This window comes from Hevea brasiliensis, chromosome 4 (genome assembly GCF_030052815.1).
Source record: "Hevea brasiliensis isolate MT/VB/25A 57/8 chromosome 4, ASM3005281v1, whole genome shotgun sequence".
NCBI classification, from domain to species: Eukaryota; Viridiplantae; Streptophyta; class Magnoliopsida; order Malpighiales; family Euphorbiaceae; genus Hevea; species Hevea brasiliensis.
The window spans coordinates 108198048-108215210 of NC_079496.1; the positions used below are offsets into that span (position 1 = coordinate 108198048).

The following is a 17163-nucleotide window of genomic DNA, read 5'->3' on the forward strand; positions in this document are numbered from 1 at the left end:
TTTTCTCAAGTTCTTCCGACTCCGATCAAGCTCCGGTAAGGGTTTTAATCCTTCTTTTAGCTTTAAGTTCTTTGTTTTCCTTGAAAATGAGCGGTGCCGAAGGTCAGAGAGCGGGAAGCCCACCTTCCGTCCAAGTTTCATGGTCGTCTGATGAAGTAGAGGTGGTTGGGCCAAGCGCGCAACCAGAACCTCCTAGGGTCTCTGTTCCAGCTCGGGGCGGATCGCACCATCAAGGCTTGTACCTTCTTTAGGGAGGGAGAATCTTCCTATGGACAAGTTGCCATCAATCTTGCAAGAAACCGATCTGCAGTCGTTTAGCCAGGAGTACAACATTGAGCCTGAATCATATGAACTTATCCGGTGTCACGGCGATCAGAAGGCGATCACTTCTTTGAAGAGAATGACATGGTTATGGTATACGAGCAGTTAAAGGCGGTCTTGGTTCCCTTGGAGATACCTTGGAGATACAAGGAGTGCGCCTCGATCTTCGGGATCGCCGATCACAGAAGCTATCCGATCTCCTCCTCGACGAGAAGAGCCGCCTCGACCTCCTCCAGCTGCTCCAAGCACAGAAGGGGGTCCTTCTCAACCTTCTGCGAAGTCCTCTTCTCGTGGCGCTCAAGTGCTGATCGCTTCCCTAGAGAATAACCGGACTGTTTGGGAGAACCCAGGTTTTGCCAAAGTCTTGGGGTCTTTTATCTGCCTTCGGGAGGATCGGGACAGGCTGTCTCCGGACAATCTTGACGATATCCTGACCCGATCCATGAGTCTGAATGTAGAGTGCACAGTGAACCGGCACATAGTCAGGAAAAGGCTCACCGCCTGGGTAAGGAGGTCGAGAAGAAGAGTCAAGAAGTGGCATCCCTCCGATCCCAACTCTCATCCGCTCAGAACTATATATCCGAGATCGAGGGGCAGATGAAACTTTATGAGGATAAGCTAGCCGAGCAGAGTCATGTTCTGGCCGAAAGGGATCATGCTCTTGGAGAAGTCCAGGCTCTCCGAGCCATGAAGGCTGCTCGGTCGCTCACCTTCTTGAGGAGCTTAAGGCAAAGATGAAGAGATGGTGGCGAGGAATGGCGGTGCTTATGTGAATGCTCATAAGGATCTCTTGGCGAGCTCGGAGCGTTACCCAGAGGAGGACTTACATTGGATGGCCGACTGGCTCCGGAGCGAGGTGAGGAGAAGGCGGACAAAATGTAGATCAGGCTGGGGGTGATCCTCCAGCTGAATAACTTGTACAAATTTTGAAATGAAATGAAATGGAATGCCTCTTTTTGTTCGATGAATGGTTGTGATCGGAAAATTTCTAAATTATTTGAACACTTGATTGTCTGAGTATGTTGAAATAACTGAAAGTGATTATTAACCTAAGTGTGAGAGATCGGAAAACACAATGAGCATGAGATCGGTAGGGAACCAACGCTAAACGGGACTTGATTAAAATTAGAAATTTGGCTTGAACATTTAAGATCGGGATCATCATTAAGCGAGAGCGGAACCTTTGATTATTCTTGAACTTTTTGAAAGGGAGATCGACCACAAAGATGGTAACAAAGATCTAGCGTCAGTTCAATTTCGTTTGTCAACAGAGATCAGGAATATACTTGACTGGTCAGGAGATTCGACAATGGGTTTGAGAGATCGGTGAGTGATTTAATAGACCGATAAGGCTTTGACTGATGTGAGGACTTAGCATTGATTCAATTCCTTGTGAGGAGAGATCGGAAATGTGGTTATCTAGCAAAGAGAGATCGGAAATGTAATTGGCTGTCAAAGGGAGACTTAGTACTGGGGATCGGTTTCAAAGTGTATTGATTCTAGAGATCGGCCAAAATATGGTGTCTACACTTTTAATAGGTTTACAGGTCCAACATGGCAATTATATTATAGACCCAAATCAAATAAATATTTCTAACGCATGTGGAGTTCTAGGAGTTAACAAAATTATGCAAACATTACAGACATTAATAGATGACCTGCGAAGAAGAAAAACAAGTTAACCGCAACAATAATCCTCCTGTAGCCTGGAAGAATAAATGAACAGGAGTGAGCGTTCGACTCAGAGAGTAAAATATCAATTTTAATTATAATCTCTATAGCAATGTAAAGCTAATGCACCGTGTGAAGTGAAATGTAACATCATTAATATTTTCACATCATAACAGCAAAAAGGCAATTTGGAGCACTCACACACCCAATAACGTCAAACAATACATATCGGGGTGATCCCTATCTGACCCTCTTAATCCAACCTCTGCGTGAAGATCTCAAGCGGACTTTCGCAATAAACCAAATCGGGGTCCCAGTGAAGATCTCAAGGCATGTCTACCAGAAGGGCCAGGGTCCCAGAATCTCTCAAGCCATGTCTGCAGTCTGTCTATATCCAACACCATACCACCACGCGCCAACTTTGCTTTGCTCCAAATTACTATAAATAACACCCATGGAAATTCATCAATTAAGAATGCAATATAAAATGTGCCTAGTGTTTAACTACATAGATATATACATATAAGTGATGCATGAGCATACCTGAACATATAATAATATTGAAATTATAATTAAAATTAATATTTTACTCACAGACTCAATCGAAGTCATTGTGGTGGCTGGGCGGAGGAGCAAGGCTGTCTCGGCTCACCTGAAAATTTTATTATAATTATTTAATACCTTTGACTCATTACAAACTAAGAAAAGATCAAAGATGTCCTAAGTCGTACCGAAAATCCGGCAGAGTCTCCCCTATACCTAGGACCTACCCAACCTGCAAAAGGGCTTAAAATGCACTTCTATATCCACAAACCATACACCCACAACTCAATCACATCACACAGCCTCTCCTGGGCCCATCCAAACAATCATCAATCACAATATGTAAAATTACAGTTTAGTCCTTATAATTGACCCTTTTGCAAAAACTATCCAAATAAGCTCTAAAAATTCTAAATCTTTGCCCCGCAGTCCTTAGTATTATTACTAAGCTAATGTAAAAAGAATCATAATTTTCTGAGCTACCACAAATATTTTATGGATTTTTAATCCAATTCAAGCACTAGACAGTTAAGAAAAAGTAAGGTTCCGGTTTACCTATGCTGATTTCGACCTTGGGAACGTGCTCAGGACATCTAAAAATGGTGGGGTAGCCAAAATCTCGACCCAATTTCGAGACTTTTTCCGTAGCTTATGCATGCGGCGAAATTTACAAACAGCAGATTGAATTTTCGTGAATTGAAGGTACCTACACGAAGCCCACAATACGGGGGTTAGTATATAATTTTTACGAAATTTTCTAAGATCATTTAGTACTCAGAAAAATACTACAAAATATCGTGGGACCCACCGAAAAATGGTGTCGAAAAATTTTGAAATTTATATTACCACGAAACTCTCGAATAGTAGAGCACTTCGGTACTCTCGGTTTTCTCGTAGGGTTCACGATTTGCGAGAAATCTAACCCAAAAATCGAAATGGTCTAAAACTTCCCGGACAAAAATTGGGCAAATCGCTCTATGGATTTTGATGTTCTTGGTGTCTATAGAAAGCTCTCTAGGTGTAGAAGAGTTTTGACACAAGATCCGATCCGATCGGTGACCGGATCGGCCAAATTTTGGCCGGGAAGGTGAAGCGTCGCGCGCACGTAGGGGGGAATTTCGCGCGTCGTTTAGGCCACCACAGGCGTCGGTGGAGGCGGGAAGGGGCCCGAGGCGCCCGGCGAGTGGGAGGGCAGTGGCGGCTTAGCGAGGAGGTGAGAGGAGAGAAAGCGGGAGAGAGAGAGAGAGAGAGAGAGAGAGACGTCGGGCGCATGCGAGAGAGGAGGAAGAAGAAAAAGAAAAGGCCGGTCCGATTCTTCCGGTCTGTTTTGGTCCGGTTCGATTCGGCTAGTCCGATTCAGGATATAAAATTTTAAATTTTTACTTTGTCTTGGGACTGAAAACGATGCCCAAAAATTCTAAAAAAATTCATAAAATTCAAATATATTTTTAGTTTTACCACGTAGCCTTTAAATTAATTTTTTTAAATTATCAAAGTTTTATATTTTCAAAAAATGGAACGCGATTTCTAAAATCTGAAAATTTTCAAATAATTTCCTAAAATTTAAATAAAATAAAATATGAATATTTACCCACAAAATAATAAATTTAAAAATTAGGGGTGTTACATTTATTTTTTAAAAATTTTTTATATTTAAAAATTAAAAATTTTAATAATGATAATTTGAAAATTACCATATGATATATGTGTTGTTTTTTTACTTTATTTATGTTTTTATTAGTATATGACAACTAGTTTGAAACTAATGGAAAATAATTTAATAATCAACTTATTTTAAAATTTTTCAATTAAATGACATATTATCAAATATAAAATTATATTGATTAATACTAAAAAATTTATATATTAACATTTGAAATAAAATTAACCTTTTTATTTAAAATTTAAAAAATAATTATAAAGAATATTTTTAGTTGAATTTTTAATTAGATTAGAAAAAGGTGAATTATTTTTTAAAATTATATTAATATATATATATATATAAATAATTATGTCATTAAAAAATTATTTAAGAAATTTAAAAATTTATTTTTAAAAACATTTTTTATATTTAAAATTTAAAAATTTTAATAATAATAATAATTTAAAAATCGCCCCATGATATATGTTTTTTTCTTCAACTTGGTTTATTCATTTGTTGGTATATGACCACAAATTTAAAAAATAATAGAAAATAATTTATTAATTAATTTATTTTAAAATTTAAAATTAAATGATATATTATTAAATATAAAATTATATTAATTATTATAAAAAAATTTATATATTAATATTTGAAATAAAATCAACTTTTTATTCTCTAAAATATTATCTTATATTAAAAAATAATTATTAAAAAATAATAATTTTTAATTAAAATTTTTATTAGATTAGAAAAAGGGTAAATTATTTTTTAAAAATTATATATATATATATATATATATATATATATATATATATATATATTAGAGAATTATTTATGAAATTTAAACATTTATTTTTGAAAAAATTTATCATTTTTTAAATTTAAGAATTTTAATAATAATAATAATAATTTAAAAATGATCACATGATATATATATATATATATATATATATATATATATTTTTTTTTTTTTTTTTTCCTTCTACTTTATTTATCCTTTCGTTGGTATATGAAATAAATCAACTAATTTAAAAATAATAGAAAATAATATGTTAATCAAATTATTTAAAAATTTAAAATTGAATGATATATTATCAAATATAAAATTATATCAATTATTATTATAAAAAATTTATATGTTAACACTTAAAATAAATTAATTTTTTATTTTTATCTAAACATTTTTAAATTTCAACAATTAAAATTTTATCTTATACAAAAAATAATAATTATCAAGAAAATAATATTTTTTAATTATTTTTCAGTTATATTAGAAAAGATGAATTATTTTTTAAAAAAATTATATTAAAATTTATATTTAAATAATTATTCACTAGAAAATTATTTATGAAATTTAAACATTATATATATATATATATATATATATATATATATATATATATATATATATATATATATATATATATATATATATATTACTTTGTTTATGCCTTTATTGATGTATGACAATTCACTTAAATAAAATTAAAAATAATTTATTAATCAACTTATTTTAAATTTTAAAATTAAATGATTATATCTATTAATATTAAAAAATTTATATATTAATACTTGAAATAAAATTATAATTAATTAAAAATTTTATTATTAATAAAATTTTATAACATAATTATAAAAATATGAAATATAAAAAATATATATATTAAATTATATTATTAAAATAAAATAATGAATAACACGCACACCCATTTTTAAAACGATTTGTTTAAATTTAGATTTAGTAATCGTGATTTTCATGGATATATGTGGTAGTTGGTCTGTTCACCAACAGGAAGTCAAGATTTCAGAATGAAGCAAGCGTTGGATACTCCTTTTTATTATTATTATTATTATTATTATTATTATTATTATTATTATTATTGCTTCAGGAAATTTGTAATTGAGCTGGATACCCTTTTATAAAATTTATCTTCAGCAGCCCAAATCTTGGATTTCTATTGATGATTGCTTTTATTTTGTACACTAGTAGACTCAATAGATTAAAAAATTCAGTACTGATAATGACTTCAATCCTAATTTCTTTGGTTATTTGTGTTGAGAAGCTTGCTTTAGCACTCTTCCCCTTTTTTTCCTCTATTCTTTGCTTGTTCCTGGGTGTTTACACTTTATCAATTCATTATTCTATTGAGCAATCGACCTCATCCAACTTGTAATGATTCTTGGTTTTTCCTGTCACAATTCCATTAATACTGGTTCCCAAATCAGACAGAACACACTTCTTTGTAATTGCTTATATTGATCTCCACACAAGCTTACTTTTGCTTTTCATAGTCTTTCCTCAAGAGGAATATGGAGATGCCAGCCATTTTCTTGTTGGATTGTTTTGCGTTTTGTTCAATGATGGAACTGAAGTTGATGCTTCACAGCCAGAATTCCAGAATTTTCAATCTTGTAATCTTATGGTGAACGAAAGCCAACCTTACAGAACCTCTTATCACTTCCAACCTCCAAAGAACTGGTTGAATGGTATGTATATTTGCCATGTCTCTTTACTACTTCACCAATTTAAGTTTTACCCTTTCTTTCTTTCTTTCTTTACTTGTAATTCTTAACAGTTTTTAATCTCTGTGTTCATCTCTTTACTTGCTCTGCTGGTTGATGCACGTATGGATGCCTCCGATCATGCAGATCCTAATGGTGAGTATGCCAGTTAATATATGTTTCTGGTGATTGAATTTTAACACCACAGTGAGGGGGGAGAGGGGAGAGAGAGAGAAACAAATAGACAGAAAGAGTCACGATGCTTCAAGTTATTGATGATAAAATCACGTCATTCTTCATGTTCTTTTGCATAAAATTCCATACCTACTTATATTAATCCATATCTTTTAAATTTAGTAGATTCTAGCATGATACTGGCAACCATCCAACCTGGGTCACCCCCAAGATGTGTATCCGTGCAAGTCTTAAATTGGGATATTAGGGTTTGAGCTTCTATAATGTTGACATAGTTACAGATTATGTTGTGATATTGATCCATCTGTTGCAGGGCCAATGTTGTATAAGGGACTTTATCATTTGTTCTACCAATACAATCCAAATAGTGCTTTATTTGGTGATGGTATGGTATGGGCACATTCTGTATCATATGATCTCATCAACTGGGTTCATCTCAATCATGCCCTTCACCCAACAGAACCATTTGACATCAAAAGTTGCTGGTCTGGTTCTGTTACAATCCTTCAGGGAATAAACCTGTCATTTTATACACTGGTATTGATGCCAACAATACACAGGTTCAGAATTTGGCAATGCCCAAGAATCTGTCTGACCCATTACTTAAAGAATGGATAAAATTTTCACAAAATCCTGTCATAACTCCTCCCATTGGTATTGAAGGGGACCATTTTAGAGATCCAACAACTGCTTGGCTGGGTGCTGATGGGAAATGGAATGTGATCATTGGGAGCTCGATTAATGATCAAGGAATGGCAATCCTGTATCAAAGTGATGATTTTGTTAACTGGAGCAGGTATCAAGATCCTCTTTATTCAAAAGAAAAAACTGGAATGTGGGAGTGTCAGACTTCTTTCCGGTGTCTGTTAACAGCACAAATGGTGTTGACACTTCAGTCATAAATCCAGGTGTTAAGCATGTGATGAAGGCCAGCTTCAATTCGCATGACTACTACATGATAGGCACTTATGTCCCTGGGATGGAAAAATATATTCCTGACACTGATTTTACAGGTAGCAACACAGACTTGAGGTATGACTATGGCAAGTTTTACGCTTCAAAGACATTCTTTGATAGTGTCAAGGATAGGAGGATATTATGGGGCTGGATAAACGAATCTGACAGCGCAGAAGATGATATTAACAAAGGATGGTCTGGACTTCAGGTATTTTAATTTAATTGAAAACTGTCAAATTACAATTTTTTTAAAGAAGCTTAGCCTTGTTTGAATATATTTAGTATTTACTGTATTGGTTTTAATGGGTTGTAACTGAAATCAGTTTTGGTGGACTTGTAAATCTATTCTTGAATTCTCTGAAGGAATAATAAACTGATGAAACCAAATGGTCTTTGGAATCTTCATTGCAGTCAATTCCTAGGCAAGTATGGCTTGATAGAAGTGGAAGCCAATTAGTGCTGTGGCCAGTGGAAGAAATCAATAAGCTACATGACAAGCAAGTCAGCATCCAGCATAAGAAACTTGATGGTGGATCAGTACTCGAAATTCCAGACATAACTGCTTCACAGGTGAATGGTTGAATTCCGTTTGAAAGAGAGAAGTTCCATTATGTTTGAATGCTATATCCTTCCTTCTCTTTGTTGTCTGTTATTATTTGGAAATTGAACTGCTTGCATTGTCATAATTACTTCCTTCTTGGTATCTTTAAAGGCAGATGTAGAGGTTTTGTTTGAATTGCCAGAATTAGAAGAGGCCGAGTTATTGAACTCTACCTGGGTTGATCCCCAAAATGTGTACTGATGCAAATGCAGCAGTGAGAGGTAGATTGGGGCCATTTGGTTTGCTAGCTTTAGCAACAGAGGACTTGACAGAGCAAACTGCAATATTCTTTAGAATTTTTAGAGGCCACAATGCATATACAGTACTCATGTGCAGTGATCAAAGCAGGTTTGCATTAATCTCTTCTATAAACCCAAATGTCATGTAATTTGAATTTGAACTGATGAAAAATCTGTGTGCAAACAGGTCTTCTCTAAAAGAAAAAGTGGATAAAACCACATATGGAGCTTTTGTCAATATAGATCCCCAGCATGAAAAGATTTCATTAAGAAGCTTGGTGAGTTCAGTATTTTCAATCCAATTGTCATTTTCCTTTTCATTTGATATATGTTTGTTTAACTATTGCAGATAGATCATTCAATCATTGAGAGTTTTGGTGGGGAAGGGAGAACTTGTATTAGCAGTAGAGTTTATCCTCAGTTAGCAGTTCACAAAGAAGCTCACCTGTATGTATTTAACAATGGAACTCAGAGCATAAACATCTCAAGATTGAATGCTTGGGGAATGAGCAAAGCCCAGTTCATTTATGAAGAAAATTGTTTTAGTTACAAGGCTTCCCAATAGAAAAGGATAGAGCAGTAGTATGAATGTCTTGAGAAATGATGTGGTCACTTGTGCTGATCCACCACCACCATCCGGTCTATTTTTCATATTTAATAATTGGTGCAAAGTCAATGAGACCGAAAGTAAAATATATTTACTTTTAAAATAATCAAAGGACTATTTTATTAATAAATAATATTTTAAAAGTTTAATTGTTTTATATTAAAAATATAATAAATAGTATTTTAATTATTTTTATTAAAATTAACTGTAAATTAAATATAAAATTAGAGAGAGTGACCAATACATATAAATATAAAAATTCAATCGCAATTGATACTGTTCTTAGAAGAGTGTCAATTTTGGGCATTTGGTAATTATAAGCAAAGAGAGGGGCAATTGGAGGGTGCCTCCTTTTGCAACCGTGTCATTCATTCCCCCCTTTTGGAACGGGCTGTGGTTTTTACTCCCTTTCGCGTAGCTTCCTTGCTGCCCCCTTCCCACACGCGCAATAGGGAAAACGACGACGTTTTCCCTTGCTCCTGCTCCCTCCAACTGCTCTTCCCTCTTTTACACTCTAAAGATTCACCTACTCCTTCTCATACTCTAGTTTTGTTCACCTACTCCCTTTCTCTTGTTCGTAAATAGACTAAATTATTTAATTTTAAAAATATAAAAATTAAATTATAAATTTTATCAGAATCTCAAGACTATTATAATTTTTCCATTAATTTTTTCAAATTAATTTTACCCTTTAGCTATAATTACACCCATCTCAAAAGTTGAAGACTTTATTAACGAAAATTACAACGTTTGTCTATAATCAATAAATAACCTAAACATTTGAACTTTTTATAGGTTCACTTGTTATGGATTAAGAAACATTGAAGGGCAAGTTGAATTAGGAAATAGCACATAAAGATATTGTGTAGATGAAAAATTGTGCCTTATGGCCAAATTGCTAATTGCCCCTCCTGTTCTGCCCACAGGCTGGCTGCTTGTATCTGTTTTGAAGCCCTATCTTAGTTTTAAGCTATCAGTATTCACTTTAATCTATCCTGGAGAAGGAGCATCTCAACAGTACTTTTGCGGTTGATTTTATTCCCTGATAAGATGTGCTTGTCTATATTCTTTTGCAGATACACCACTCTAAATCAAGAGAAATTTTCGCCTACATCTAGTGTGTCATAGACTAAAGACATAGGCCCCATTCGGCAAAAATTTTTCCATGTAACGTTTAGTATTTTGACCATACATTGAGAGAAATTTTTACCTCACTTGTTTATATTAATTTTTTTATAGTGTTTATTTATATTATTCAGTAACATAATATTTATATTATTTATTACTAGGGTGAGACACTAAAAATCTATTCTTTGGTATATATCATGGTTTTACCATCCGAGTACAATAGATCAATTTCTGTCATTGAATTTTTTGATACTGATAAGAATAGATGATGAATTCAACCTTGAAGTTGAAGAAGCTTGAATTTCACATAATACCAGGAGGTCAAAAATTATGATTATTTAAATATTAGATGGACATACAATGCGTAGCTAAAACGTAATCCTGTTAATTCATTGTACAAGACAATTTTCAACTTCCATTAATAAATAGAAAAATTTATACAAAACTGGAAATCATGTCAGCCATTGAATTTGCATCGATTCAATAAGACAGCAATTTAATTTTTATTTTAATAAAAAGAGATTTAATTTATTCTGTATAATGGTAGATTTGAATCATTGAATTTGATTGATTAACTAATAGGGAAACCAGAAACCAACCGAGTAGCGTGAAAGTTCGTTATTTTTCTCATTTCTCACAAACAAGTAAACAACGACAGATTTATATTATAAACATCACGCGGAGATAAGATTAGCTTCAACAATTATATACACAAATCAAATCATTACACCCACCTCATAGAACTGTAATGTTGCTTCCAAAAATTAATGGGTTTTTCTTGATGGCAGCAATCACGCTTCATATTGGAATATAAAAGATTTCTCTTTGTGGGTTTTTTTTGGAGGGGTCTAGAAATGAGCAGAGATGATGATGACCCAGGAGAACAGAGCCAGTCAAAACCACCCACAGCGACAACAACATCACGACCTTACATATGGCTGACCCACTTCCAAAGAGATCTGATGGCGGGTGCGGTCATGGGTGGAGGTGTGCACACGATCGTCGCCCCAATCGAAAGGGCTAAGCTATTGCTGCAAACCCAGGAGAGTAACCTGGCAATTGTGGGCCGTGGCCGTAGGAAATTCAAGGGCATGATTGATTGCATCGTTCGTACCGTTAGGGAAGAAGGGGTTCTTTCTTTATGGAGGGGCAATGGCAGTAGTGTTCTTCGCTACTATCCTTCTGTCGCTCTCAATTTCTCGCTTAAGGTAAGTTGCCAGATTTTATTTTCTTATGCATGTAAGGTGATTGATAAAATGTCAATTGCGACAGGAATATGTGATGTTCGCATTCATCAGTCTCAATTTGGATGTAGATATCAGCCTTTCTTTTTTTTTATCGCTTCACGTGCACAAAATTTAGGTGAAAAATAGGTTAAACATTAAGCAAGCATGCCTAATTATTTTCATCTGTAAATTTCTGATGCTAATAAATTCTTACTTGCTGATGGTCATGCCTTGGGGCTCCTGTTATCCTGGTAATGAATTGTGCGCAATTGGCTTGTTCAAACAAAGAACTTGCTTTCATAGAACTCGTTAAATTTTCTAAGCCCAATCTTTAACGTTTTTCTTCTGTTATAGTTCAATTACGTGTGTGTTAGTAAACTGGAAAAGTTTACCTTGACTGCAGACTCTTAGAAACCTTTTATTCGTCACAGAAATTGTTTAACCTTCTAGGCATGCATATATCGCTCAGTGTTTATCTGTAAAAACATATGGTAGTATCAAATACTTTTTTCCCCTTATCACCCTCCTTCATGATTGAGATGATCTCTCGCTGCCTACATTTCGTAAAACTTTTCTTTTGAACCTTTTCTTCCCACCAAACGATAGACATTTTCATCTTATCTTTGGCTGTTTCTTTTTTATATTAACCAAGTAGTATCTTGTGAAGAATAATCAAGATATTAAGGATATCTGCTTGTAATTAGTAGTAAAGAATAACATATTGGCAAAGACATTTTAGAGGATATCAATAGATTAATTGAAGAGCAGAGTAAAAGTTCTCCCTAGCAGTGTGGCAAATCATGAGAGATGACTAGCTTGCAATTATCTAGAAAAGGGAACTTTTTGGTATCCATATCACGAGAAATGACTGAATTTTATGCTGGCCATCAACCTACTACAACTCTCCTCCTTTATCTGGCCTTAGGACTAGTCATGTTTTGCTAAGTTCCTATGGGCGGAGTTTTTTTTTGTTATTTGTGACAATTTTGTTCAGGTATCAGAGAACAATGTTGAAGCCTTGGTAATCAAACAGAAAAGTTTTGCAAGAGTAATCTTGCAGCAAGGTTTTAATGGAACCCAGAGCGAATATATTATATTTGTTGGATTTAGATGGATTTTGTCTAAGGCAATTCAGGAAAGATGCTTAAAAACTTACTAATAGGATGTTTGCAATTTGTTGTTTCTTGCTTAGTTTTACTATTTCTCTGGCATGGTATTGCTGTTCTAAAAATTCTCAATTTCTGGATTCCTAGTAACATAATGATTATTCCATCTTGAAGGAACTGTGTACTGATCTTTAGTTATTGAAATATTGTATCATAAATTGCAAATCTTGGTTCTTTATTTTTGGTAGGTATTTATTATGCAAAGCATTGGTTTGTTATAATCATAGCAATGTAGAGAGCATGAAAGTTTTCATGGAGATGTGGGTTGAAATTGTCAATCATATAATATACCAAGCGGAATGGAAGTGCTATGGAAATTTCATGAAGAATATCTTTCTTGGGTAATTGTTTGAAGAAAAGTGCACCAACCAGTTATCATGGAATAAAAGGACTATTTTGGAGTATCCTATAACAAATTGGAGAATTTTAACAATTCAGTTAATTGAAAATATGGTCTGAGGAAAAGTAAAGTTGGTTCGAAAGGATCTTTGCTGCTTAGCTGGTAGTAGAATAAGGGTTTTGTGAATGATCACACAAAAATATGATTAACAAAATTTGGTAACTAACAGAGCAGTTGAGGTTGTTAAACAACAGAAAAAATATTGTTACAGTTAAATTCAACAGGAACAAGCAAACAAAGAAAATTGTTAAACAACCCCCAGGAAATCAATTCCCTTGCTAGCAAAGCTAACCCCAGCTTGTAGCTGTAATTTTCAACAAAATATATTTCTTCCCTTGCTGCTGAGATAGCCCCTTATATATAATGAATTTGGATTCCCTTTTCTGTTAGCATCTCCAGGTGGCATATCCTTCTTAATTCCTTCTAACAAACCCAATCCATCTGGCTGTATGTCTCTAGAATACTCTCCTCTAAATTCCTCTTCTTCTCTCTCCTTCTTTCTGTAGTATACTTGTAATAGACTTGGGCCTAAATTCACCACTTCTAGGCTATTGCTGCTATTCTTAAGAAGTTTAGGTTTCTATTAATCATGACGTTTATATTATTTAATAATTCTATTATTATTTAGGAATTAGTATTTTATTTTATTTAGGAAGTTTGAGTTGATTTTGGGTTCTTAATTATTATTTAATTGGTATTTTCTTGTTAAGGATTCCAAATCCTAATACTAGTCGATAAATAATTTTATTATAAGTTTCTATATCCTCCAAGTATCATGGTAGATCTTTTCTATGATTGTGATAGACTTAAGAATTTGTTTATCTTCCTCTTTGTTATATTGGTTCTACATCAGTAATATTTATTAAATAAAGATAAAATAATTGCCTTGGAAAGCTTGAATAAATACATTTTTTATGAATGAAAGGGAGTAAAGAGTGCAAATGATATACAATTAAACTTACAAATTTATCTGATATTGAATGTCTTAAGAATCTATAAAACCTTCCACCCATTTCAGGTTGGTTGTTTGACTTTTATTTCACCAAGTTAAACTTTTCAATGCTCTGTGATGCTTTTGTATAGTCAGGGACACAAGAGTACAGAATCTTTTTCTTAGGGCATGAAGTTAGGTTAGCCATTGTTCTCTATAGGCATTTCAGTTGATTGCAAGATTTCATAGGTTTGGTCCAGCCGATTGCTGTTCAGCTTAAACTTTGAAGAGATGAAATTTGTCTTGTATTATTATTTAATTTTTGTGCACAAAGTGGAAGATAAGTAGGCAGCCCCATATTCTCCGTAAAAATTATTATACTTTTGCATCCACATGTATCGTAAGGGACCTTCACACCTATATTGGAGCTGAAGCTTATGGTGCCTAGAGTTATATGACATAAGATATACTTACCAATTCTAGGTCACAATACAGTAGCTCTTGAATTCATAGCTCTTGAAAGTGCGACTGCATTATTTATTAGTACCAATCCATTTTGGTGTCCTGGAAGAGTAGTTTGGTAGCAATTCTCAGTAACCAAGTCCAAAGTGTCACTGGTCATGGCATTAGCAAATCTTTGAAATCTGATTAAAGATAATAACTAAAATGTGATAGAACCAATTTGGCCTGTGAACCGCTTAATTCTCTGTTGATTAAAAATTCAAACTAAATCAGAAACATCTCTATTTGGTTGGTTTATGTTATGCTGCAACAGTTGTATGGTCTTATGTACCACTTTTGCTGCAGGATCTTTATAGAAACATACTAAGAAATGGCAATCATCAAGATGGTCATTTTCTGTCTGGTGCATCTGCCAATTTCATTGCGGGGGCTGCTGCTGGCTGCACAACATTAATCTTAATCTATCCACTTGATATTGCACACACCCGCCTTGCTGCTGACATTGGAAGAACTGATGTTCGACAATTCCGAGGTATCTACCATTTTTTAACTACCATATGCAAGAAAGAAGGGATTCGGGAATTTATAGAGGACTTCCTGCATCTCTGCAGCATGGTAGTTCACAGAACCTATATTTTGGAGGCTTTGATACAATGAAGGAGATTTTGTCTAATGATGCTAAACCTGAATTGGCATTGTGGAAGCGTTGGGTGGTGGCTCAAGCAGTCACAACATCTGCTGGGCTGTTGTCTTACCCGTTGGACACAGTTAGAAGGCGAATGATGATGCAATCTGGCCTGGAACAGCCAATGTATCGTGGCACACTTGACTGCTGGAGGAAAATTTACAGGACAGAGAGGGTGGCCTCATTTTATCATGAGGCACTGTCAAATATGTTTAGGAGTACAGGAGCTGCTGCCGTATTGGTTTTGTATGATGAGATCAAGAAGTTCATGAAATGGGGTGGACTATAGAAGGAAGCAATTTTGTTAGTTTTCTTCAGAAAACAAGAAGACTAGAGTAGCAAGAGTTAATGAGGATAGCAGAAGGAAAGTCCTGTAAAGTGGAAATGAGTTCTACACAGCTAACGTATAACACATGTCTAGATGACATTTGTTTAGCGTGTCAACTTTGAAACCAGGAAATACACCCCTTGATGTTTTGTTTTTTTTTTTTTTTTTTTTGTTAATAAATAAAGAGTAGAATGTGGTCGATATAAGGGTTTTATAAAGTTTATTGATCTTCACGGTTGACCTTGGGGATGTATTTTACTCTCATTTCCATTTTTTCTTTATGTTTTCTTTTGTAATGGTTTTCCTTTAGTTCGAGTTAAAATGAAACCAGACAATTTGAATTTGATTCCAGGCAGACGTATAAGCGTCTGCACATCTGCTTGGCCATTTCTAGGCCTTTCTGGGCCGGAACCGCTGGTTCCAGGGTTTTAAAGTATTATCTAACTATAATAAAAAATTTTCACTATCTATTTGCGAAGCATGGAAACAGATGTTGCAGGTGTTTTCTATACCGAAATGAAAACGGTGAGATATGGCCTGACTCGTTTTAAACCCATGTCTGTAAAATTCAAAAATTTAAAATGCATCTCCATAAAAAAAAAAAAATGATTAAGTTAAAAATAAGAGAAGAATAGGACCCAACTGCGAGAGTCGTAGACCACCAAAGAAGAAGAAAAGAAGAAGAAGATGATGACGACCTATCTAGTCGGCATAGGTGGCTGAATTATCGGATGACGGCGCAGGTTTCTAATCATCGATGATTTTTAAGCTTTATCTACTCGTTTATTTAAGCATGTTTCTAGTGATTTGACCGATCACCTTGCTGGTACAAGGAGTCTACAGATCTGAGGAATTTCTTGCTTCGTTATATAGTTCTTTGTTATTGTAATTGTTTTGTTGGGCTATTGGTAGAAAAAAGTCAAATCTTTATATATTTGGTAAATTTATCTAATTTTTTAAAATTTAAAAAAAATATCAGAAATTTAAATTTTATAAAAGTTATAGCCACTTTTATATTACTTTGTCTCTTGATCTATCTGAAAAATGACTATAATTTTATAAAAAATTACAAAGTGGTTAAAATTTTCAGTCACCCAATGATGATGTTGTTGGGTTGGACAAGAGTGTTTAATAGCGTTTCTCTTTTACTTTAGTATGGAGTGACGTAAGGTTTGAGTCTTATGCAGTACGTGGCAGCTTCTGATTGATAGGCCAATTATCTGGGGAAGGCGTTTACTCGTAACTGGAGAGTGGAAGTGACGCCTTATAAAGCCTTGAATAGTGTGGGGCTATTGTCCATTTGTCCTGCAGTTTAAAGCAAAATTCACAGCCATTAAGGCAGTAATGGGAAATGTATCACAGTTTTATAAAAAAAAAAAATAATTAGTGTGTTAATAAAAAAAAAATAATGCATTAAAAATAACAAATAAAGGTAAAATTTAAAAAAAAAATTACTACTTTTTAATTTTTTAAAATAACAAATAAAATGGAATAATAAAATTTTTCTAAATCATCTATTACAATGAGACAAAAAAAAAATGTAATATATTAATATT

General features: G+C 33.9%; 2 pseudogenes; both read left to right on the forward strand.

Moving 5' to 3' along the window:
- The first annotated feature begins 6360 nt into the window (after positions 1–6360).
- Positions 6361–9430, forward strand: LOC131179305 (beta-fructofuranosidase, insoluble isoenzyme CWINV1-like; annotated as a pseudogene).
- A 1631-nt stretch (positions 9431–11061) lies between these two features.
- On the forward strand, positions 11062–15594 carry LOC131179306 (probable ADP,ATP carrier protein At5g56450; annotated as a pseudogene).
- Positions 15595–17163: the final 1569 nt, after the last annotated feature.